At 39.2% G+C, this 26530-nt stretch overlaps 1 protein-coding gene across 2 annotated transcripts in view; it reads right to left on the reverse strand.

The window, feature by feature from the left end:
• taf3 (TAF3 RNA polymerase II, TATA box binding protein (TBP)-associated facto) overlaps positions 1-26530 on the reverse strand; it is a 190983-nt gene that overhangs the window by 111768 nt on the left and 52685 nt on the right. The window lies entirely within an intron of this gene.

Here is a 26530-nt window from a genome sequence, read left to right on the forward strand (position 1 = left end):
GACAGCATCCTGCACTCTCTCGTTTCCTTCTCTATGAACGGTATGTTTTGTCTCTATAGCGCACAAGAAACGATACTTTTTACTGTATGTTAATACATGTGACAATAATAAATCAAATCAAAGTTGTAAGTGAATTACAAGCCTACAATCCCATTGAGGGGTTCACATAATATTCAGCTGCTGGCCAAGAATGCGGTATTTCATTTTTTTTAGTTTTTTTTTACTGTGTAGTGACCCATTTGACTTAGAGCTTCTCTCAAAGTCATTTCAATTTGAAAAGACTACCTTGTGATTGAAAAATGGGCATTAACAGTTTTATGGTACACAGCATAACGGTATAATGGATCTTGAGTAACTTAATATGGTGCAAGCCTTTGAGAAATATTGTAATATACTGTGATAGCCGATACTATTTTTCCTGCAACATGCAGTCGCAAAATAAACTGTTAATATTCAGATACTCGTTTAGGCTAATAGCTGAATGGTCACGCTACGATAAATATTGCAGCAATAAAGTGCAAACTATTTCACTTAATTTGAACCATAGGAAAGGTACATGGGAATAATCTTGCTACTGGTGTGATGTTTATTATTTTAACTGAACACGGTTAAAAACAAACATATACTTAAATAAAGTAATCTTTTCCAAAGTATTTACATAATCATGGTAGCTTCCTTTGGCTTTGTTACACAATCTCTGCAAATGGAAACCAATTGTCTCTTTTATACTGTAAAACACAGCATAATTCTTGATCTGCCATTACTGGCACTGTAACACCAGTCTGTTGAAATGCAAAGTCCCTGAAGCAGACATGCCTCCATCTACCGAATGTGCTTACTTCAGCTCCTCCAGTGAATGCACTGCAAATTGATCGCTCGCTGCTCCCAGGAGCATTTTCAAGTCTTCTCACTGCTATTTCACTTCAGCAAATTATGCTTAATTTCATTGTATTTGACCACGCAATGAAATTTACTCTAACTGGACACTTCCTTAGACCATGACAGGCTTTGTGGCAGCGTCTTTCTCGTTGGTTTATCAGCACATTTATCAGTGCATTACTACCAGCGCCAGCTCTATGAGGCATAACAGCACTCTCAATACTTTGTTTGTATTCAGCAGACTAGCCTTTGCATTCAGTGCTATTACTGTTACTTTTATACATTACTAAATGAACTCCTGGCTGCACTGCAATGTAATCTCCCACCCACATTTTATGCTGCGATTAAATCCTATCTTCTAGCCCCTCTGGTGATAGACGAAAAGCTGCACTGTACCTTTTCATTAATATAGTAATTCGAGTCTCCAACATATTTATTTGTCACAGCAGTGTAGTGGCAAACATTATTGAACGTTATTATGCTTCAATTCTCTTGCATGGTCTTTCGACACTAAGGTTTCAGAACTACATCATCTTTAGTTGCATTATTAACTACATGTCCTAGCTGCTCAATCGACAATACTGATGACACAGTCAGAGAGACAGGTGGTCCATCATGATATATCCTAGTTATAGATATAATACTCCATATTGTGGAAATTGAATTTCTGAGTAATCAATCGCAGATTGTTGATTAAACCTCTTGTGTGAATATTATCACATATCATGGATATAAAGTACAAATCAGCACCCCCTCTCTGGAATCAAATTGACTAAAAACATGTTAAAACACCTACATAAAAAAATTAATTTAGAATTGAATCGTAACCGATACCAGCGAGCTGCTTTAAACTTCAATTTCAAGGCTGTGATGTATCTAAACCACTCAACCTTCGCTTTTACAGTATATGCCACCCGAAAACCTCAACAAATCACTTTCAGGATCCTTGTCATACATCTATAATTCTTTATTATTTTTGTATATGTGATAAAGTAAGGTTTGTTTCAGATAAACAAATAGCAAAACACTGCTGCAATAACATTATTCCACAATGTTTAAGTCTTATGATTTGTATTCAGATATTCTTTTGACCTGCAATGTTCATACCAAAAGCAAAAACAAAATGAAACCTCAGATAGCCTCTCATCCACAAACTAGTATGTTTTAGTAAACAAATATTAGAAATGCTGCTCATCCTCAAGGAATGTTACAATTTTACAATGTTTACAATTTTTCCATTATCAAAAATAGAATTTGGGAAAAAAAGGGTGCTTCAATCAGTTTATACTAAACTGGCCACAATAATCCAGAATATGGAACAAAATTAAAAGTCTACCTTATCCTTTTGCAAAGTTTGCATCCCGAAAGCCCTGTAGATACACAGGTCAAGTATGAAAGACAAGTCATTAAAGAGATTAATCACGTACCCTTTTCCTTGAGATGCAAAACCTATTTTTTTTTCAATGGTTATTTAGAAATGACATTGGTCCGATGCATTAGAGGATGCTGCGGTTCTTTTTCACATTAACAGCGCCTGAGAGTTTCAGCCAAGACTTTGCCTGTTTATCTAACTTCACAGCATCCAAGTTTATTGATGCAATAAATGCTGTTTTTATTTTGCAAAGAAAGTTGATCTGATTTGATTTATTATCACTGTATACAGTGAAAAGTATTGTTTCTTCCACGCTGTACAGATAAAGAATTTGCCACGTTAGCTGCTGGTAGATCCACACTGACTGAAACCTAAATGTTGCAGCCACACAAAGAAAGATACATTTCAGTAGAATGCAGCTTGACCGTTCTATTTTAATTCAGACATTATTATCAGGAAATGGTTGAAAAATCCTTCAAATTTATAGGTAGAACACTCTATACCTCTAAATGTTCCAAACAAAATTGCAATGATACCTGTTATAGTTTTTAAAAAATTTGTTCTAGGGATGTGAGCATTGCTGGCAAGGCCAGCATTTCACCCCTAAATGCTTTGAGAAGATGATGAGCTGCCTTTTTGAACTACTGCAGTCCAAGTGGTGTAGATGCACCCACAGTGCTGCAAAGAAGGAAGCTCCAGGATTTTTACTCAGTGCACTGATATAGTTCTAAGTCATGATGGTGCGATTTGAAATGGGGCTTGCGGGTGGTGGGGTTTCCATGTATCTGCTGCCCTTGCCCTTCTACATGGTAGAAGGTGCAAGTTTGGATCCTTGGCGAGTTGATGCAGATCGCACACATTACTGCAACTATGTAGGTTAAGTAGAGAGGATTTGATCATACTCCTGACATGACTTCTTCAATTTTAGTGATATACTTTTCCTTCCTATGCACAGTACAACATGGCGTTGCCCATGGTAAATTGCTAGAAAGCTGTTTTTGAAGAACAAGAACAAGAATGTCATACCAAGTAGTCATTTATCCCATGATAACAAAGTTCTTAATAAATGCCCCCTCCGGAATTCTTGCATATGAATCTAAATTTAGTACGTGATCAAAATGTTTACTGTTATTTTTAAACTGCAGGAGTATTAAAGTTTTCATTGATACAGAAGAAATATAACAAAGCTCTGTTCTTCAAGATTCTGGTCATTCTAATATATTACAAAGAACTACAGCTTGTAGGTATTCTGAATAAGATGTTTATTTATGATGCACATGGAGCTCCATGGTTACTATAATCATCCAGGACAAAGTAACTGCTTAATTGACACTCCATCAACCACCTTAAACATTAATTGCTTCCACCACCAGCACACTGTGGCAAAAGTGGGCATCCATCTGTTAAGATGCACTGCAACAACTTACCCAGCCTCCTTTGACAGCACCTTACATAAGAACATAAGAAATAGGAGCAGGAGTAGGCCATCTAGCCCTTCGAGCCTGCCCCGCCATTCAATAAGATCATGGCTGATCTGTCGCTGCTCAGTTCCACTTTCCCGCCCTCTCCCCATAACCCTTAATCCCCTCTCTTATCAAAAACCCATCAACCCGCGTCTTAAAAATATTTAGCGAGGCAGCCTCCACCACTTCAACGGGCAGAGAATTCCAGAGATTCACCACCCTTTGAGTGAAGAAGTTCCTCCTCAACTCCGTTCTAAACCGCCCCCCTTTTATCTTGAGGCTGTGCCCCCTAGTCCTACTGTCTTTTTTGAGCGGGAAGAGTCTCTCCACCTCTATCCTATCCATCCCATTCATCATCTTATACGTCTCAATGAGATCTCCCCTCATTCTTCTAAACTCTAACGAGTACAAGCCTAGTTTATTCAGCCTCTCCTCATAGCTCAACCCCCTCAACTCCGGTATCAGCCTAGTAAACCTCCTCTGCACTCCCTCCAGGGCCAAAATATCTTTGCGCAGGTGCGGCGCCCAAAACTGCACACAGTACTCCAGCTGCGGCCTCACCAATGCCCTATACAGCTGCAGCAAGACCTCTCTACTTTTATATTCAATCCCCCTCGCTATGAAGGCCAGCATCCCATTCGCCTTCCTGACCACCTGCTGCACCTGCAAGCTGGGTTTTTGTGACTCATGCACAAGGACCCCGCGGTCCCTCTGCACAACCACCTAGAAAAAAGCAGCAGTGGTATGTCAGCACCACCACCTGCAACTTCCCCTCTATGCCACACGCCATTCTGACTTGGAACTATATCACCATTCCTTCACTGTTTCTGGGCCAAAACTTTGCAACTGACTTCCTAACAGCACTGTGGAGTCACTCTCACTACAGTAGTTCAAGAAGGTGGCTCACTACCACCTTCTCAAGGGCAATTAGGGATGGACAATAATAGCTGGCCTCATCAGCCGCGCTCACATCATAAAAAAAATCAATTGTCATTTAATTTTCCTTGTTCTTCGCCATAAACAAGGGTTTTGAGGCTGCATTGGGTCTTACTGTTTAAGATAAAAATAGCAAAGCATGAGAATTCTTAATGTTGCAGCAGGGTTACCACTCTGAAGAAAAGACTGAATTGATTGCAATTATAGACCTGATGTCAAGTAATATTGATATCCACAGCCAATCTCATTAATACTGCCTCAAATGGTTTCCTTCAAGCCTAGAAATATCTACTACAGAGCCTATGGAAAGAGCCACAGTTACTTTCACAAAGGAGATGTTTGATATTGTCAAGGTTGGCGACATTCACAATTTGTATATTATCATCATTGCAATTCCAGAGTCTTTCAAGATGTTTGGTCTTGGAGTCCGTGGGTTTTGACTGGTAACCCTGGCTTCAAATCAAAGCCACCAGACGTTTATCAAATCTTTTCTGAAACTTGAGCTGGAAAGAGGATACCGCCCAGAATGCAGACAATAGTTCAATATCTCTCAAAGCAAATTAAATCTTGGTACAGGCAAAGTTAGTACTCCGCAGCGTTTAGTAATTCTTAAAACCCAGTACTAACCTATGCATATCTTTGGTAGCTTGACTTGATGTTGAGACTAGAAGGACATAAAAACTTAACCAATTTTGTACTACTGAAAATGTTGAATGTCATTTTGCTGTCTTCCTCAATTACAATACACCCAGAGCCATGGGAGAGTTACCCATCTGGACTTCTTACAACCTGACTTTCCTCCATATGTCAGAGATTACTCTAATTTCATGTGATGATTGAACGCCACTAAGAAAATTTACCTAATTGATGGGAATCAAAAATATATTCCAACATTAACTATTAAAACACAGATGTAGCTGTCGTCTTTAGTTAGAAAGGAAGGATCTAATATCCAGAAAGAACTTTTATTATTAATTGCAGCCTCTGTCAGAGACCTGCCATTTCAGGCCTCAAATTTGCTGGAGCACCACTCAATAATAGGTCCTTTGGAACTCCCCCCTGGTTGGATGAGTGATTGACATTTTTTTCCAGTCATTCTTACCATTGGAAAGCATCAGAGAACAGTTGAGTAAACAGGAGAACATAATTAGCACCCAATTTTCTGGCCTTCATTGCCGCCAGATCGACGTCCAGTACTAAACAGGATATTGATCAGTGCTGAACTCCATGAAGACAAAGCTGACAACAGCTGAATAGGTTTGAATAAAATGGCTGGAATCCTGCAGGGTTGGAGGTATTAATAAGATTCTTCCTATCCATCTTTGCAAACTAGATGGGAAAATAGTATTTACACATAGTACTTCCCCTTACACTTCCTTTGAGAGAAAACATGCAATTTTCAAACATAAAAGAATCACAAAACAAACAAAACTTCCATCCTTTCATTTGCCAAAAAAATTCTCTAATTATGTCATCCACACTTTTTAAAAATTCATTTAGGTGATGCAAGCATCATTGACTAGGCCAGCATTTACTGCCCATCCCTAGTTGCTCTTCAGTGAGCTGACTTAGAGTCAGAGGTTTTCAGCATGGAAATAGGCCCTTTGGGCTAATTTGTCCATACCACAGTTTTTACCACGGAGCTAGTTCCAATTACATGCATTTGGCCCATATCCCTCTATAGCCATCTTACCCAAGTAACTGTCTAAATTGTACCCACCTCTACTACTACCTCTGGCAGCTTGTTCCAGACATTCACCATCCTCTGTGTGAAAAAAATTGCCCCTCTGGACCCTTCTGTATCTTTCCCCTCTCACCTTAAACCTGTGCCATCTAGTTTTAGACTCCTCTATCTTTGGGAAAAGATGTTGACTATCTACCTTATCTATGCCCCTCATTATGTTACAGACCTCTATAAGATCACACCTAAGCCTTCTAGGCTCCAGGGGAAATAGGTCCAAGTCTATCCAGCCTCACCTCATAACTCAAACCATCAAGTCCTGGTAGCATCCTAATATATCTTTTCTGCACTCTTTCTAGTTTAATAATGTCCTTTCTATAATAGGGTGACCAGAACTGTACACAGTATTCCAAGTGTAGCCTTACCAATGTTTTGTATAACTTCCACAAGATATATCAACTCCTGTATTTAGTGTTCTGACCAATGAAACCAAGCATGCCGAATGTCTTCTTCACCAGCCTGTTCACCCATGACAGCATTTTTAAGGAGTTATGAACCTGTACTCCTAGATCTCTTTGTTCTGTAACTCTCTCCAATGCCCTATCGTTAACTGAGTCGGTCCTGCCCTGATTTGATCTACCAAAATGCATTATCTCACACTTATCTAAATTAAACTCCATCTGCCATTCATGGGCCCATTGATCCAATTGGTCAAGATCCCATTGCAATCCTAGATAACCCTCTCCACTATGTTGTCAATCTTGGTGTCATTTGCAAGCTTACTAACAATGCCCAATAAATTCTCATCCAGAGCATTAATATAAATAACAAGTAACAGTGGATCCAGCACCCATCCCTGAGGCACACCGCTGGTCACAGACCTGCAGTTCAAAAAACCCTCTACAGCCATCCTCTGTCTTGTGTCATCAAGCTAATTTTGTATCCAGTTGGCTACCTCACCCTGGATCCCGAAAGATTTAACCTTGTACAACAACTTATCATGCAGCATCTTAGCAAAGACCTTGCTAGAGTCCATGTCTACACTGCACTGCCCTTATCTGCCAACTCGGTTACCCCTTCAAAAAATTCTAGGCCTTGAGAAGTCAAGAAGTGTTACTTGTCACAGGATTCCTAGCTTTTGACCTGCTCTGGTGTCCACAGTATTAACGTGGCTAGTCCAGTTCAGTTTCTGGTCAATGGTGACCCCCCCAGGATGTTGATAGAAGGGGTTGCAGCAATGGTAATGCCATTGAATGTCAAGGGACAATATTTGGATCCTGTCTTGTTTGAGATGGTCACTGCCTAATATTTGTGAGGCATGAATATTACCAGTTTCAACCCAAGACTGGATTTTGTTAGGACTTGCTGTATATGAACTGCTTCAGTAAGAGTTATCGTGAATGGCGCTAACATTGTGCTGTCATCAGTGAACATCCCCATTTCTGACCTTATGATGGAAGGAAGGTCTTTGGTGGAGCAGATGAAGATGGTTGGGCCTAACTCACTACCCTGAGGAACTTCCACAGTGATATCCTGCAGCAGAAATGATTGACTTCCAACCACAATAACCATCTTCCTTTGTGCCAGGTATGGATCAAACAAATGGAGAATTCCCCTGATTCCCATTGATTCCAGTTTTACTAGGGCTCCATGATGCTACCATACTCAGTCAATGCTGACTTGATATCAAAGATAATTACTCTCACCTCATCTCTGAAGTTCAGCTCTTTTGTCCACATTTGAATCAAAGTTGCAATGAGGTCAGGAGCTTGTGGCCTTGGTGGAAACCAAACTGAGCATCCATGAGCAAGTGATTGCTGAGTAAATGGCACTTGGTAGCATTGTTGATGAACCCTTCCATCATTTTGCTGATGATCCATAGTAGGCTGATGGGGCAATAATTAACTGGGTTGCATTTATCCTGTTTTATTTGGATTTGATCTTGATTTGATTTGATTATTGCCACATGTATTAGCATAATGAAAAGTATTGTTTCTTGCGCACTATAGAGACAAACCATACCGTTCATAGAGAAGGAAACGAGACAGTGCAGATTGTAGTGTTACAATCATAGGTGGGGTGCAGAGAAAGATCAACTTAATGCAAGGTAAGTCCATTCAAAAGTCTGACAGCAACAGGGAAGAAGCTGTTCTTGAGTTGTTTGGTATACGAACTCAGACTTTTGTATTTCTTTTCCAGACAGAACAAGCTGGAAGAAAGAATGTACAAGGTGTATGGGGTCCTTAATTATGCTGGCTGCTTTGCTGAGGCAGCAGGAAGTGTAGACAAAGTCAATGGATGGGAGGCTAGTTTGCGTGACGGGCTGGTCTACATTCATGACCTTTTGTATTTCCTTGCAGTCTTGGGCAGAGCAGGAGCCATATCAGGCTGTGATACAACCAGAAAGAATGCTTTTTATGGTGCATCTGTAAAATTTGGTGAGAGTTGTAGCTGACATGCCAAATTTCCTTAGTCTTCTGAGAAAGTAGAGGCATTGGTGCACTTTCTTAACTATAGTGTTGGCATAGGTGGACGAGGACAGGTTGCTGGTGGTCTGGACACTGAAAAGCTTGAAGCTCTTGACCCTTTCTACTTCACCCCCACAGATGTAGACAGGAGCATGTTCTCCTTTATGCTTCCTGAAGTCAATGACAATCTCCTTCATTTTGTTGACACTGAGGGAGAGATTATTGTTGCTGCACCAGTTCATCAGATTCTCTACCTCATCTCGTAGTCTGTCTCATCATTGTTTGAGATCCGACCCACTACGGTGGTGTCGTCAGCAAACTTGAAAATCGAATTGGAGGGGAATTTGGCCACACAGTCATAGGTGTATAAGGAGTATAGTGGGGAGCTGAGAACACAGCCTTGTGGGGCACTGGTATTGAGGATGATCGTGGAGGAGATGCTGTTGCCTATCCTTACTGATTATGATCTGTGAATTAGGAAGTTCAGGATCCAAATGCAGAGGGAGATGCTGAGGCCCAGACAACAGAGTTTGGAGGAGAATTTTGTGGAAATAATGGTGTTGAAGACTGAGTTGTAGTCAATAAATAGGAGTCTGACATAGGTGTCTTTGTTATCTAGGTTGTTCCAGGGTTGAGTGCAGGACCAGGGAGATGGCTAGGGGTGTGGCAAGTTCTGGAGCACAATACATCGTATATTGTCCAAAGCAATCAGTCACTTTTTTGTTTTCCAAAATACTTCAATTTTTTCCCCAAAATTCAATTTACTCTGTACAAAAACATTAATATTTACTGAAAAAATATTAATCCTGGTTGGAATAGATTAATAGAATCCTGAGCTGTAAGGAGATGGTCTAAGAGCGAAGAAAGTAAAATGTTTATATGAAGATATTATCACAAATAATCATGATTGGCAAGGTTGCTAATTGCGAGTGCATATTGTATCTAGGTTTGAAGATTTTATCCTAAGTGATTGCTAATACTCCATTTCTACAACTGAACTACTTTCCAAAGATAAGACTTTTTGCAACACAGTCGGGCTGCCAGTATTTCAAATTCACCTTTTTAGCATGGAAGATGATTCAAGGCTCTGATAACAGCACTGGTGCTACTGGACACATGCGGCTATGTAAATGCAACGGAATACAAGTCATTCAAAAATTTGCATATCAGGCTGTGGAACTCCCTTTGAGGGTCCAGGTAGGCCAGCCATCTGGATCCCACACTGGTGGACTGTACCTGGGCTGAGAGTTCAGCATTCTCATGTAAGGATAAGATGGCGACTTAGAATCCACTGTCCAACTGCTTCTGCCCCAGTGACACATTTCCTTTGGCTGCATGGAGTGTAAAGAGTTCAAAAGGCTGTGGTTTGTGACTCTGGAAACAGGTACACGGTTGTGTTAGTCCTGGCACAGGAACAGGATTACAGTCTAAGTACCAATATCTATAACCTGTTTTACTGGTGATGGTAAGCACTGCTAGCAGAGAATAAAAATATGGGGACAGATATAAAGACAAAGCAGTGAACAGCTATGCACAGTTATTGAAAATATGTAGAGTTTTTGGCTGTACTGAGAACAGGCTGAAGGGGTTTACAATACTAATGATGCAAAGCTTAGTCACAGCAGTTATTCTGCAAAGGCATGTAAACTATTTGGAGACATTCTATCAGTTTTCCTATGGGAGACCAGCTAAACTGATTTGTTTGACCCTCCTAATTTGATGTTCTCATGGGAGCCAATTCAAATGCAATTTCACATTCAGTCAGGTTGACCAGTGATGTACAGATGACTAAACAGCCACATCACTGTAACAATTTTTTTTAAAATCACCTCAATTATAAACAATGTCTTAGTTACTCAGTGAATACACGATAAGACAAATAAAACTGAACACGAATTAAATATCAACCATTCAGAATTTTCAACTTTCCTAAATCCTTTGATAACATTATCCTGTATAAATTATTATCTGATACCTGTGATTTCACATGTTGTGTGATCAATAGCATCTTGAAAATGTATTCATCTAACACATAACACTATCAATCTTTTCAACATATTCATGCAGTGACCACAATTTTTTGTTCGAGTTGATGACTCTGTCCTAATTCAAGAGGACATGATGACCCTTTAGGAGGTGACTATGCATGGCAAATACCAGAAGAATCTGTAGCATAATTGTCTGACACAAATAGACTTAATGTGGGACTGAGCACAGTACTGCCCATAGTGATTTAAGAGAGCACATGACCCATTTCCAGGGTCAGTGTGATGTTGGACAGAGCTGCATGCAGACAGCTCCTAGCACGTACCCCTTACTATATATTTGCAAATAGTTTTAAGAGTCAAAAAGACTTGCAGTTAATCTACTTCAGACTATAAAGACTTTACTAAAACCAACACCCCACAACATGGTGGTAACTTGCTAAAGTGCAGAGACAAATTGCTAGAAGACTAAGAAAAAATTTACAAAGCATTTTGGCCTGAAAAGAAGCTCCAGACACAGAGGCCAAGAGAGAAAGTAGCCAAGATAATGTTCTAAAGAAAGGCTTGGAAGCTGAAGGCAGAAATTTCAAAATTCCCTACTGCAGCAGAAGACTCGAAAGGATTACTTGGAAGTCTAACTTCCGACTGCACAGTACAATGAGCAATCTAGGATGTGGCAAGCCCTGAGAAATTTTAAAATAATTTAGAATCCAAAGTGCAATTTGAAAAAAGCTGTTGCTAAAAATAAAATCTCCATGCCGGCACTTTAACATATGGCATCCTAGTTCCCTCTGAAAAGAGCTAATTAATTGAATACTCTGGGGCAATTGTGACTTTTTAAACCCAACTAAAGGCCAGCAAAAGGCAAGATTTGATGAGTTCACAACTTTTAAGTAAAATGCTGAGCAGTAGAGCTCTACAGGCATCTGTGTCTGGCTTTGATTAGATTTATTACTGTCACGTATTGGGATACAATGAAAAGTATTGTTTGTTGCACTCTATACAGACAAAACGTATCATTCATAGAGTATATAGAGAAGGAAAGGAGAGGGTACAAAATATAATGTTACACTCTAAAATAGGTGTAGAAAAAGATCAGCTTAATATTAGATAGTTCCATTAAAAAGTCTAACAGCAGCAGGAAAGAAGCTGTCTTTGAGTCAGTTGGTATGTGTTCTCAGACTTTTGCATCTTTTTCCGACGGAAGAAGGTGGGAGAGAGTAAGTCTGGAATACATGGAGTCCTTGATTACGCTGGCTGTTTTTCCTAAGCAGCAGGAAGCGCAGACGAGTCAATGGATGGAAGGCTGGTTTGCGTGATGGATTGAGCTACGTTCACGACCCTTTGTAGTTTCATGCAGTCTTGGACAGAGCAGGAGCCATACCAAGCTGTGATACAACCAGAAAGGATGTTTTCTGTAGAAATTGGTGCGAGTTGTAGCTGACACTTAAAAACCTGAAGCTCTTGACCATTTCCAATTCATTCCCATTGATGTAGACAAGGGCGCATCCTCCACTATGCTTCCTGAAGTTGACTATCTCTTTCATTTTGCTGACATTGAGGGAGAGATTATTGTTGTCACACCAGTTCACCAGATTTACTATCCCTTTCCTGTGCTCTGTCTCATCATTGTTTAAGATCTGATCCACTACGGTGGTACAAAGAACAAAACAGCCCGGGAAACAGGCCTTTCGGCCCAACGAGCCCACGCCTCCATTTTAACATTATGAGCCCTCCTCCACCCACAACCCTTGTCTATGCTTATGGCATTCCAGATTGAGGGAAGACTAATTTAGGGACAAATTTTGGTGCCATCAGCAAGCTTGAAAATCAAGTTGAAGGAATTTGGTCACATAATCATAGGTGTATAAGGACTATAGTAAGGGGCTGAGGACAAGTTTTGTGGGGCATCAATGAAAAGGATGATCATGGAGGTAGTGTTGTTGCCTATCCTTAGTGATTGCTGTCTGTGGGTTAGGAAGTCTAGGATCTTGTCACGAAGGTAAGAGCCAAGCCCTACACCGTGGAGTTTGGAGGTGAGTTTTGTAGGAATAATGATGTTGAAGGTTGATCTATCTCCTTCATTTTGCTGACATTGAGGGAAAGATTATTGTCACTGGATTCTCTATCACTTCCCTGTAGTCCGTCTCATCATTGTTTGAGATCCGACCCAGTGGGGTGGTATCATCAGCAAATTTGAAAATTAAGTTGGGGGGAATTTGGCCACACAATCATTGTGTATAAGGATAAGGATGCTAAGTAATGAGATTAGCATCACATATCAATTTTTAAACCGGTGACTCAATAAACACTTTTTCCATCAGCTGTCTCTGCATAGTATTCAGCAGCAGGAAGCAAGGATGACTTTTCCTGTCTTTTGCTCAAGGATGGCATAGCCAACTGTAGAGTTTCACCATAGCCATGGCTAAGATCAACGAACTGAACACAACCATTGATCCATCCTGATTCTTTGCCAGTGTATGGCTCAGTGCAGCATATCATGCATTTACCTAGTTAGCAGTTATGATTACATGTAAAGTTGGCAGAAAAGACCCTGAAGAGCTGGTGCTAACTCAAGCTCACCATTAACTTTCATAAAGGCTTAAGGTAATTAATACTTTACAAAAGTGAGTTAGATTCTGTAATTTGAATGAGCAGAATTGTTGTTATTGTATTACGTAATTTTATCCAGTTATAAAGCGCCTACACAAAGGAAAAAATAATTGCATTGTTACACTACAAGCAATATTATAATCTTTGTTTATGGAAAATAAGAATTTGCATCCACATAACAGCATTAATGCAGCGAAACACCCTAAGGTACTTCTTATGAAAGAGTGAAAAAAAGTAATTAGCTACCAAGTACTGCAGTCATTGGGAGAGTTAATGGAGGTTACTGAAGGAGAGGTCATAAAGGTTAGGTTTGAAGGTGGGGAAATTTGAAGCATGGCAAAGAGGTTTATGAAGACAAGTTGACAGTGGTGAAGTATTAATGTTCCTGAGGAACACGGGTGCATAAATCAATAGTAATGTCATCTCAGGCTGGGTCTAAATGAATTTATGCTGCTGCAGAAGATGACATAAGAAGATTGAAAACTTTTCAGATCAGAGGAAAAAAGAGTGGCAGTGAGGTAGTAGACAGCATCCAATTTCAGCAGCTTCCCTCAGGAGTTGGGAGGGTATAAGGAAGGAAGGATCTGAATATCAGTATCACCTTTGTTTGAGCAGTGAACTCTAATTATGCACTTTAATGATCAGATCCCTGCCAATTGCGATAAAGAAGATACCAAGCACAGCTCATGAGTACAAGGTATTTTCCCTTTTGCATCAACTGTAAAGTTATGATATAATATTTAATAACGTAAAAATAGATCTGGAGTTACATAAGAACATAAGAAATTATACAGAGTTACAAAATTATTTGTCATTATCTAATTAACTGCACAGTTGTAATTAAGATTTCAACTAAAGCATCTTTATGTAACGGTTCAAAAGTTATGGCAACCAACTTATTTTTAAATTCAAGTGGATCACAGCATGATTTCTGAAACTGAGCAATGGAAATGGTATTATGATCTGGAAAAAAACGGAACTTTGTCTTTCTGTTCAGGGTTGAGCTATAAGAACACCAAAGATGTGTCACTGCTAACCACATTAGACAAAGTGTAGATAATGAAATTAAATCAAATTGCATTATCTGTCAATCTGCCAGTTTTGAAGTGAAAAAAGACAGTGGTGCACCATTCATTAAGGCTGGCTCAAACGTCAGCCAACTGGCTAGAGATGAAATCGCATGTTTGAGGGGGAATTGCATTTTTAACAATGCGATCATTAAAATAAGGCAAGTAAGCAATGAGAAACCCAAGTAGCTACACAGGTTAAGTATCTACTTGTGTGTGATTTTTGCATCTTCTTCCTACAGTTAAAAGCTAAGAGCACACAGTTAACAAATATTTTTTCCACTAGCTGAATGTGTGACCCCTCTGATTAATGACACATAATGGGGTGTTTTGCGTTATGGACTTACACGCACCAGCAACCAAGTTGTGAAGGCCCAAACTATTTATTTCATGGAAATGAATATATACCTTGGAAGAAAAAGATCAGTGAGTTTTATCATTGTCATCCACTCCCCCACAGAACCATTTGGATTTAAGCGTTTTAAAACAAATTAATACCAGTATACCATGATATAATTTTACAGAATAATATTTTTATACTAACTCTTGCTAGAGTTGAACAGGGTTTTGATAAAGCCACAACTGGAGTAGTGTGTGCAATTATGGTCCCCATATTTAAGAAAAGATTTACTTGCATTGGAGATGGTACGCAAGAATTCACTAAATTGGACCCTGGGAGGTTGTTCTATGATCAGAGATTTAAGCAAATTTGGTCTACTTTCTCTGGAGGTCAGAAGAATGAGAGGCAATCTCACTGAAATCTACAAGTTAAAAGGCTTGATAATAGTACAAAGAACAAAGAAAATCATAGCTAAGAAATAGGCCTTTCGGCCATCCAACCCTGCACCGATCGTGCTACTCGACTGAATTAAAACCCCCTACCTTTCCAGGGACTGTATCACTCTATTCCCATTTTATTCATGTATTTGTCAAGACACCCCTTAAAAGTCACTATCGTATCTGCTTCTACTATCTCGCTGGCACCAAATTCCAGGCACCACCCTCTGTAAAAAAAAACTTGCCTCGTATATCTCCTTTAAACCTTGCCCTTCGCACCGTAAACCTATGCCCCCTAGTAATTGACTCTTCCACCCTGGGAAAAAGCTTCTGACTATCCACTCTGTACATGCCACTTATAATCTCGTAGACTTCTATCAGGTTGCCCCTCAACCTCCGTCGATGTTGAGAGATTGCTTCCAGTGCTCAGGGACTCTAAAACACCAGGGGGCACATTCTCAGATAAGGAGCCGATGATTTGGGCCTGATATGAGGGGAAATTATTTCAAAGGGTTGTGAATATTTGTAACTCTCTGCCCAAGGATTGTGACAGCTCCATCAATGAATACATTTAAAGTTGGGATAGACAGCTTTTTGGTCTCTTGGAGAATCAAAGGACATGGGGAATGTGGCAGGGAAATGGAGCTATAGCCCAAGATCAACCATGATCGTCTTGAATGATGGAGCATCTTAATTTTAAACTCTGATGCAACCACATCATCAGGAAAGATGCATACACTTGCTTTTGTTTCCAGCTTGAAAAGCGAAAGAAAATACAAAAGATCTTTTCAAAAGAAAATACAAGCCTTTTTAAGAACTGAGGAATCATTCAAGCTGTAGCAATTTCTAGGCATAATTTTCTGCAGTGCTAACTTTGCTGAAATAGATAATCAAAAGGCAACTTCAACAACAAGCTGATATTCACATCATCAGTAATGAACAAGCCAACGTACGGCAGTCTGCAAAGGATGAGAAATAGGCTGTCTTCAGCTGTAACTTACTATACTGTCATAAATTCAATACTCACAATTATAGCTCAGAGGAAAAGAGGGAGAGGTAAAATAAAAATCATATTTGTGTGCTTCACTAATACTTGAGGCAGTTCAGAGGGTGAGAGTCAAAACTGCAAATAGTACTTTCAATCCTAATAGCTGCTGTTAGAGCTTTTCTTACGTAGTACGTTAACTAACGATTATTATAATGGTGGTATTCAGACTGTTGACGCTATTCTCTCTTCCTGGCAACATGTACCCCTCAATCAAAATTAAAAGGCAATTACGTGGCCAGTCAGAGCAAATGTAAATAAATATAGAAGTAAAAGCCTTACTCTGTAATATTTGCATACCACATAAGAAACAGGAGGAATACCACATAAGAATCAGGAGGAATAGGCCATAGGACAAGTAGAAACAGGCCACTGAGCCTATTCCACCATTCAAAAAGATCATGGCTGCTCTGACTGTCGTCTTAACTCCACTTTTCCACCTGCCACCCATAATCCTCGACTCCTTTGTAGATCAGAAATCTAACAGCCTTGAATACATTCAATGATTCAGCATCCACTGCTCTTTGGGTAGAGACTTCCAAAGGTATGCTCAGAGAAGAAATTCTTCCTCATCTCTTCCTTAAAGAGGATTTTCAAATTGTGCCCTCTATTTCTAGGTACCTCCATGAGGGAAATTTTGTTTTAATTTTGCTTGCCATAAATGTCCTTTTATTTTTGAAAAATTCTCCAGGTGGCAGCTAGCCTCCTTCTGGATGCCATAGCCTTGAGTTTTTTTCAAGGCTAGACACAGAAACATGTCCAATTGCTAACTTTCATATCCTTCAAAAGGCCCAGTTACATTTCCATTTCAGGATGCCAACATTTTGTTTAGGTTTCATCTTAGCCTACACTCATCTGATTATTTGTAGTAGACAATGGATTAGAGTGCAAGTTTTTATTAAATTAACTAATTTTCTGATGGAGCAGTGATGCTGGCACTATCATTTACATTTTTATTAACCTTGTTTGGTGACAGGAAATGGTCAGGGCTCATGCTCCAATGACTTTACAAAACCTTTTAGTCTTTGTCATCTGTGAAATACGAGTTCCTAACCTTCAAATGGCATTCTTATATACATACGTGGAATAGCCCATCCAAAAAAATGTTCATCAATTGCATAACTTTCCCACCTTCCAATCTATAATGTATCTTTGGAACTTAAATATTTCAGTTATTTCAGCACAGGTCAAATTGAAAGTCGCACATATTAAGTTTTCATGTAGCATTCACTTGAAGTATGAAAATCAGCCAGCATTGCAAATTCTGTTTAAATCAAACCTGGATCATATCTGAAGATTGTAGTTGCTGGAAGTCAATCATCTCATCCCTAGGTCTTGGCTGCAGGAGTTCCCCAGAGCAGTGTCTATTCCAACTACATTCAGCAGTTTCATCAATAATCTTCCTTGCATCAGGACAGTAGTGGGGATGTTTGCTGATGATTTGACAGTGCTCAACATCACTTGTGATTCTTCAGATACTAAAACAGACCGTGATTGCATGCAACAAGACATGAACAGTCAGACTTGGGCTACAAGCGGCAACTAACACTTGCACAACACAAGTGCCACGCAATGACCATCTCCAAAAAGAGGGATGCCAACCATCTGCTCTTGACATTTAATGCTGAATCCGATACCATCAACATCTTGGGTGTTACAATGACGGAAGCATAACTGGGCCAGCCATATAAATGCTATGGCTACAAGAGTAAGTGCAAGGTGGGAATTTTGTAACAAGTAGCTTAACTCCTGACTCCCTGTTACCTGTCCACTATCTGCAAGGTAAAAGTTGACAATGTGATAATACTCTCCATTGGCTGCGGAAGCATGCAGTCCCAATTAGTGTCAAGAAGCTCAACACTATTCTGAGAAAGGCAATCCAGTTGATTGGCACCACATCCACCATCTTAGCATTCACTCCCTTCATCAGGTGCAGAGTGTACTACCTACATGATGAATTGTTGGCAAATTGCAAAACGTCTTTCTACAGTACCTTCCAAACCCATAACCTCTACCAACCAGAGGGACAAGGGCCGCAGATGCATAGGCACACTTCCACTTGAAGTTCCCCTTCAAACTGCAAATCATCTTGACTTGAAATTATAATCGCAATTCCTTCAGTCTCCGAGTCAAAAGCCTGGAACTCCCTTCCTAACAGCACATGGATTGTCATAATACCAGATGGCTCAACATCACTTTCTCAACGGCAATTGGGGATAGGCAACAAACGTTGGCCTTGCTGGCAACATTCACATCCCGTGAAAGATTGAACAAAAAAAAAGCAAAATATTGCAGATACTGGAAATCTGAAATAAAAATGGAAAATGCTGGGTAAACTCAGCAGATCTGGCAGCATCTGTGGGGAGAAGCAGAGTTAGAAGCATCTAAATGACTCTCCTACCGACTGAATTTTCTGTTTTTATACTTCATTATTTGAAAAAAGCTTTCAAAACTAATGAAATGCTAACGGATAGATATCAGATATTGTTGATTGGTGGAACATTTTGAGATGAAGAATTATCACATTACAGTATAAGTACAATTTTGAAATAGTGTAGATGCAAATCTGTTTCTTTAATTTGGGTGAAACTTTCCGCTGCTAAACCATAGCAGATCATACTTTCTTTTTTTGACCAGTTATTTTTCTTGCTAATGCTCCCTGTTGCTCAGGAATCACTGTTTTCCTGTGAGTGATCTCTATGTGCTTATTCTTAATCTGCTGTTCTTAGACATGTTTGTTCTGCTCATTTTTTAAAAATGTACAAAATAAAATTGTGTTGGCTTTTTACCGGGAAGCTTTCCCACTTATTTTCTGGGTGGTGTGGTGGCATGGTGATTAGCACTACTGCCTCACAGCAGAGACCCAGGTTCAATTCCACCCTTGGGTCATTGTGTGTGTGGAGTCTACATGTTGTCTCCATGTCTGCATGGGTTTTCTCCAGGTGCTCCAGTTTCCTTCCAAGGTCCAAAAGACGCACTAGTTAGATGCATTGGCCATGCTAAGTTCTCGTTCAGTATACCAAAAGGTGCTGGAGTGTGGTGACAAGGGGATTTTACAGTAACTTAATTGCAGTGTTAATGTAAGCCTACTTGTGAAACTAATAAATAAACTTAACTGACAGGAGGAAATCTAATTTTATTTGTATTTTGTTAACTTTATACTCAGGTGCTCCAGGCCTATGGCCACATCCAAAATTAAATTTATTGCTTACCTGCACATTTTAGATACCTCCAGTACTTGAGAGAAACTAGAATTACATTTTCTTAATAAAACAAAGAGTTAATTCTCTATGTCTCTCCTTATGTCTAACCCTACTAAATTACCCAAGGAAATCTGGGAAAATGTTGCAGAAAGCCACTCTATGCTCCACAAATCATTAGATTTGGTATGCAATAAATTAGCTTTATTCCCAGAATCAACTTCTTCTCAATCGTCTTTAATACACCAATCTCATGATTCTATAAGGGAATTAAAGCATTTGAATGGCCATAATTCTCCTTAATTACTTCCTCCTTTCCTAGTGTTTGTGATCAATTTGCTCAATTCTTTAGTTCCTCAAAAACCAGAACAGAATGGATTTTCTGAGCCTTCGTACAGCCCTCACAGAAACAGAGGACCACAGTGTTTTTGCTCAGATCTATGTGAGAAAACAGAAAATGTGATACAAGTAACATTCTGTTCTGATCCTGCAGTTGATTCAATTCAAGCAACAAGTGTCTACTTAAAAGACCCTTTTCAAATTCAGGGGATCATTTAAGCATATGTTCAATACCAGGATGAATTGATTCAAAAAAAGGTTGACACAAGATTGAACTCTGCTCCCAAGCAGCTGTTTTGTGAACAACTTGATTTGATTTATTACCGTCACATGTATTAGTATACACCGAAAAGTATTGTTTCTTGTGCGCTATACAAAGCATACTGCTCACAGAGAAGGAAAGGAGGGAGTGCAGAATGTAGTGTTAGTCATAGCTAGGGTGTAGAGAAAGATCAACTTAATGCAAGGTAAGTCCATTCAGAAGTCTGACAGCAGCAGGGAAGAAGTTATTCTTGAGTTGGTTGGTATGTGGCCCAAGACTTTTGTATCTTTTCCCAACGGAAGATGGTGGAAGAGAGTATGCCCAGGAGTGCATGGAGTCCTTGATTACGCTAGCTGCTTTTCCAAGGCAGCGGGAATTGTAGTCAGAGTAAATGACTGGGAGGCTAGTTTGCGTGATGAACTGGGCTTCGTTCACAACCCTTTGTAGTTTCTTGCGGTCTTGGGCAGAGCAGGAGCCACACCAAGCTGTGATACTACCAGAAAGAATGTTTTCTATTGTGTATCTGTAAAAGTTGGAGAGAGTTGGAGCAGATGTGCCAAATTTCCTTAGCTGCGTGAGAAAGTAGAGGTGTTGGCGGGTTTTCCTAACTTTAGTGTTGGCATGGAGGGACTAGAACAGGTTGCTGGTGATCTGGACACCTAAAAACTTGAAGCTCTCAACCATTTCCATTTCATCCCCATTGATGTAGACAGGGGCATTCCTCCGCTATGGAGTTATAAGCCTGACATTTTGCACTTTTAAATATCTGACCAAATTCATAAACAAAATAATTGATGACACAGATGTCACTGCTTTGATAATTTTTTATATTAAAAAATATGCCTCAGCAAATGCATCCCATAAGTTACTCGTGCAGCGTTTTATGCTGATAGCCCTGAGTCTTGAGGCATTCAATTTAGATGGTCAAGCATTCCAAAGTGGTGCGGTCTATGTCAGTGCTTGCACAATGGGCAATTCAATGATATTTCAAGTTCAATCTTCATCTGCTAGTCATCATTGATTTCATTTTCAATGCATTTGACGGGGGATATTAGGTTTAGCTGGAGAACTAAACACCAATAATCATTCTCTGCACTACTATATTTCAACAACAGTCAAGTGGACTGAATCACAGTGGACACTGTATGATCAATGGTATTAGCTCTTAATTTTGAAAGTATGATGGAGATAATCACATATTATGAAGTTCCTAATGGTCCAAAGATTCAAAACTAAACCTTTTCAGTTTCTGTGAATACCAGTCTTTTAAATTTCCAGACATGTTGGTTCTTTCAGGTCAAAGCATTTCTTGACTGATAAGGAGACTAGCTGCTGGCTGGATCTGGTCATGTTCCAAAATCCACTGCCCAGTACAGTAATGCAGTAGGTTTCTTTTTTTTTTAAAATGTCAAAGAATCTATTCATCTGTCTGGCTTCTGTGGAAGTAAACTGTTAGATAAATTGTTTGTAAATTCAAAGGTGCCAGGGAGAGAGCCATTACATCATCATATTGGATCATACAGAAGCTTTTGTTCCATTCTGAGACTAGAATGGAACTAGAATCAGCTTCCAGCGATGCAATACTGTGTTTCTATTTCTTGGTTCCTACTCCTGCACAGAAAAGAGCTCTGCATATGTCAATATACGCACCATAATGTTTGCTTTAAATGGCGAAACATATAAAAATCTAGAGAATGCAGAATTGAGAAATTCTCCTCCAAATCTTTTAAATGAAGAAAGGTGTATCAAGTGTCAAGGGGGTTCTCCAAGGAGCTTGGTAACACCCTGACTTGGCAGTGCAATGGATTTATGCTCCAAGCAGTGTCAAACTGAAACAAGATTACTGCCTCCAAAAAAGACCAACTCCCTTTGCTTGGAAGTTAGCTCAAGCCTTGACTCCAGGTTTAGAACACAAGTTTAGTATTGGCTTTAAGTGAAAATCACATCGCTTTGATACTAGATTTGTAATGGAAATTGTAAGAACTCCAAGAAATGGAAAGAGACTCAAAAAACTTGCTTCAGGAGTTGAGTCGCTGGTGTGGGACAAGACTATGACCTAAAGTCTGAATGATTTTATCAAGATTATCACGATCATTTGGTTTTCCATGGGATTAGGTTAAATGAAAAGAATATTTACAGTCAGTAGTTTTTTTCTCCCTAAAGGAATGAATAGTAAACAAGATAGTTTTACGCTTTGATACGAGACTTGTAATGGAAATTGTAAGAACACCAAGAAATGGAAAGAGACTCAAAAAACTTGCTTCAGGAGTTGAGTCGCTGGTGTGGGACAAGACTATGACCTAAAGTCTGAATGATTTTATCAAGATTATCACGATCATTTGGTTTTCCATGGGATTAGGTTAAATGAAAAAAATATTTACAGTCAGTAGCTTTTTTCTCCCTAAAGGAATGAATAGTAAACAAGATAGTTTTACAGTCATGTAATTTGGCTCCTGGAATCAGATGGTTCTTGTCTTCCAAAAGATCTTCACTAACTTCAAAAAAAATCAAGTCTTGTCTTTCCAGCAGATAGCCCACTCAAACAGCGCTGCCCAATTTATAGGACTTCTCTGAAGAATGCCAAATACAGTCATCTGATAATCCTTGATCGATAAATGCTACTGCTATTCGTAGTAGTGGTTGCTGTAAAACATGGCAGAAACCCTTGCCCATGACATACTAAGACATCAATAAAGATATAATGACATGCAAAAATTAGCAACACTTGCAAGACTCATCTCATGGGGAACATGGTTGCAACTTTTCATCCTGAAAAACACTGATACGTTATGCCTTTATTGAATCCAATTGTTTACGCAACACAACATTACACCCATAATCCTTGACTGTATTCCATTGACATTAATTAGGAAAAGGAACTTTGTCATATGTACTTCTTTTGTTACCATTCCAAAAATTTCCCCAGGAAAATTTTCTTGTCATCAATCACAGAATACAATTATAAAATCGCAACAAGAACAGTATGCTAGAAAAACCCAGATCTGGCAACATCTGTAGGGAGAGTTTTTCCAGCATTCTGTTTTTCCTTCGGATTCCAGCATCCACAGTATTTTGCTTTTATAAAGCTGGGAGATTTGTCAAAGACTCAAGACTATTGAGATTCCATCACACTGAGCTCCTTTAATCTTTCTGACATGATTGCCCCATCATCTTGTCTGAGTTGCATTAAACAATTTTCTAGTTTCAGAAGCCCCTTGGTCTACCTGTTGCTCAATATTGGTCTTGGCCCAGAGGCATTCTTAAACCTGAAGTTCCCTGAAAAGTCCTTGGTATTCTTCACTTCATACTCCTTTGAACACAAATCTCAGGAATTTGTATATTGAGGAATTTGGGCAATGATGTTCAAATTGATATTATTGCTTCAGACAAAATGTCTCTTCAGCATGCTATTTCTAAACCTTCCAGAATACTGATCTTACCACTACTCATCACATGATCTAACCGCCCTGAAATAAGTCTCATGCTTTAGCCTCCAAAGTCCTTGCTAGCAATTAATTCCAACTGTTGATCACTCTCCTGTATGAAATAAATCCCCATGACCATCTAAATTTGGCCTTCACAATCCTGACCCAGGTTCTGATGCAGCACAACCGAACTACGACCTAGATATCCTTCATTGCTTTCCTCCTTTACCTCTATCTGTTCATTTCTCGTTATTTCACTAATCAGGATGTTGTTATTGTAGATATTGATGCTCCTTCCAAAATGGTTAATAACTTTATTTGCTATTAGCCTTCAATTCCTATGGGATTAAGATTGATCAAACCTATCACAGAATTGCCTGTGTTGGCTACAATGATTTATTTTCTCTGACAAAATTTTATGTACCACTTTTAAAATTCTTTTGGGACTAGCCGCATACAGCCTTGTATTGAAGACTTACCTGAATTTCCAGATGATAAAATCACTCGCAGTAACAAGTCAAAAATCTGCTTATCAAAACTACCACAAGTACATTCTTTACTCAATTCTGTTTAAAATAAGCACTGTGGTGTACTTGTGAGTTTTGTAAGCAAATAAAACTAAGCAACATTTCCAACTTTTGACATTGAAGCCCTGATGACTATTAGACTAAACTCTGAATCTTAGCGCCACCAAAAAATAATATACTATTATTTCTAAACTTAAATCCAAGGCTAGTAGAGGAAACAACCTCAGACCAAATCCTTTGGCCCATAGCCAAATCAATGACTATACATGACACCACTGGCAAACTGCCAAGCAACAGACTGCCAGCTGCAAAGTTTACTGAGCCTAAAGCAGTTACAGCACTCGTTTATTCATCTTTGGTTTCATTCAATAAGTTAAGTGGAAATTATTTTAATGCATGTCACATTTTGGAAACCAATTTGCCAACAAATTCCATAATAATCCTTTAAGTAACCAGGTGACCACAAAGTTTAAAAATGTTCCCTGACAAATTGGTTGTTTAATAAATCTGTGTAATTTTACACTGGCGTACCATCTTATTCGTCAGCAAGAATTTAGCTTTTCATTCTTTCACAATATTTGATGAAAAAATAACATTTTACGTTAAAACTAAATTGTGTAATTTACATACTCCAATCATGAACTGATTGAAAAGCAGAATAAACTTGTATCCTAGATGCATAAAAGAATCATCTAACATAAAAAAAAGAATGAGTTGGAAGATATTTTTTAAACTTATTGCATAGTTTGCCATACAATTTTGTGAAATGTATGGTAGAGGCAACATAAAAGTCAATCCAGTGTACAAGACAACCCAATTTTCAGCATTAAATCCATGTTTAGACCTATACACGGCATACAAGTCAACACCCCCTATTTTTCAACTAACAAGCACATGTTTACCATTATACCTGCCTGAGGAATTAGCCTCAATTTTTCAGCTTGGAAATACACGTTTAGGGTTATGTTCACCTTACAAGTCGGCAGAAGGGGTCACTTGGCTGATAGGGGCCAAGTTCCTAAGATGATGCGTAGGGGTTTAACACATGCCCAGACAAAGCGAATAATGAACAAAAATGGGTTCTCCAGCAAAAGGATTAAAGAAAGAAGCTTGTTACAACTGAATGAATGAATGAATTTGCTAACTCATCAAGCAACGAAGGAATTTGATATTATTGAAAAACAGGTGCATGAATGGAAGGAATATGAATCCCTCCTAAGATAAGATGCCCAAGACAAAATGCGCTACGAGTACAGGGACCAACCACTGGCCTGATCATGTCATCATGTCAAGCATGTATTGAATGGGTCCTTCAAAAACATCAGAATTGTTACATCGACACCAGAAATGCAAAGCATATATACACACTTAAAGTGTACATCAATTTTCGAGTCCAATAATGATTTCAGAGCAACAGCTAGTTGGTGCAGCCACTTTATGGAATAAAAATGTCGAGTGCTGCAGCAGAAGATTGCTCAGAGACCACTTAAAAGACCTCTATGCCAGAATTACCAGTTTCAAGCGATTCATCATCAAGACAGGAGCAAAAACATCAGGTGCCCATTAGGTGACTTCAGCAACAAGGGTGAAACGTGCATGAATTTAATCTAACTGTGGAGTGTAAAGGTTCTAAAGCAATTCTGGTGAAAATCTCAGGACATCAGATGACAAGAATCATGGCAATATTAGTCTGTATGGCCAATGGAATGAAATGAAAGCAATTGGTAATTTTCAGATGTTATACCATAAGTAAAACAAATTTCCTGCAAGAGTTTTGGTGCATGGCCATGACAAGGATTGGATGGATGAGGATGTAGTGAAGTTGGGGATTGATAAGATAAGAATTTATGGGACAGACATTTCAGTGGCATGGCAAAGAATGTTGCTTATTATTGTGAGCCTGCGTTCAGATCCCATATAACTGATGAGATTGAGGCACCTGCAAACAAATGACAATACCCAAGTTGCAGTTATACCAGGTGGTCTAACATCTGCAGTTCAACCTTTGGGTGTGCGCATCAACAAGCCAATCAAGGAACACGTTCATACTGACTGGAATTGCTAGACGGTTAAAGCACGGAAAGATGTGTGTTGCCCTACTTGATAGTTTCATCATCAAATTGTGGGATGCTATTAGTGCACAAACTGTCATTCAATCATTGAAAAAAATACAGAATATCCAATTCATCAGATGGAGAGGAAGCCGATTTGATGTGGAGGGATGATAATGAAACCAAAAGACAACTGATCCAAAGTGGGTTCCTTACGCTGATGCCATAGCCAAAATGATTCTGAGTAACTTAATTGAATTCTCTGCAATTTATGGCAAAGACAATGGTCCAAATCTTTCAGTCTTCCATGTGGAAATTGCCTGGGAAGTTTCAATGTCCAATGGACAATTCCCCTGCTCCCTCCAGGAATGTCTTTAAGTTGGAGTTAGAGACAGTACCACAGCACTTACCTAGAATGTTACACAGATTAAAACCTAGTA

Source organism: Carcharhinus amblyrhynchos, chromosome 19 (assembly GCF_965287045.1).
Source record: "Carcharhinus amblyrhynchos chromosome 19, sCarAmb.v2.hapA, whole genome shotgun sequence".
Taxonomy (NCBI): Eukaryota; Metazoa; Chordata; class Chondrichthyes; order Carcharhiniformes; family Carcharhinidae; genus Carcharhinus; species Carcharhinus amblyrhynchos.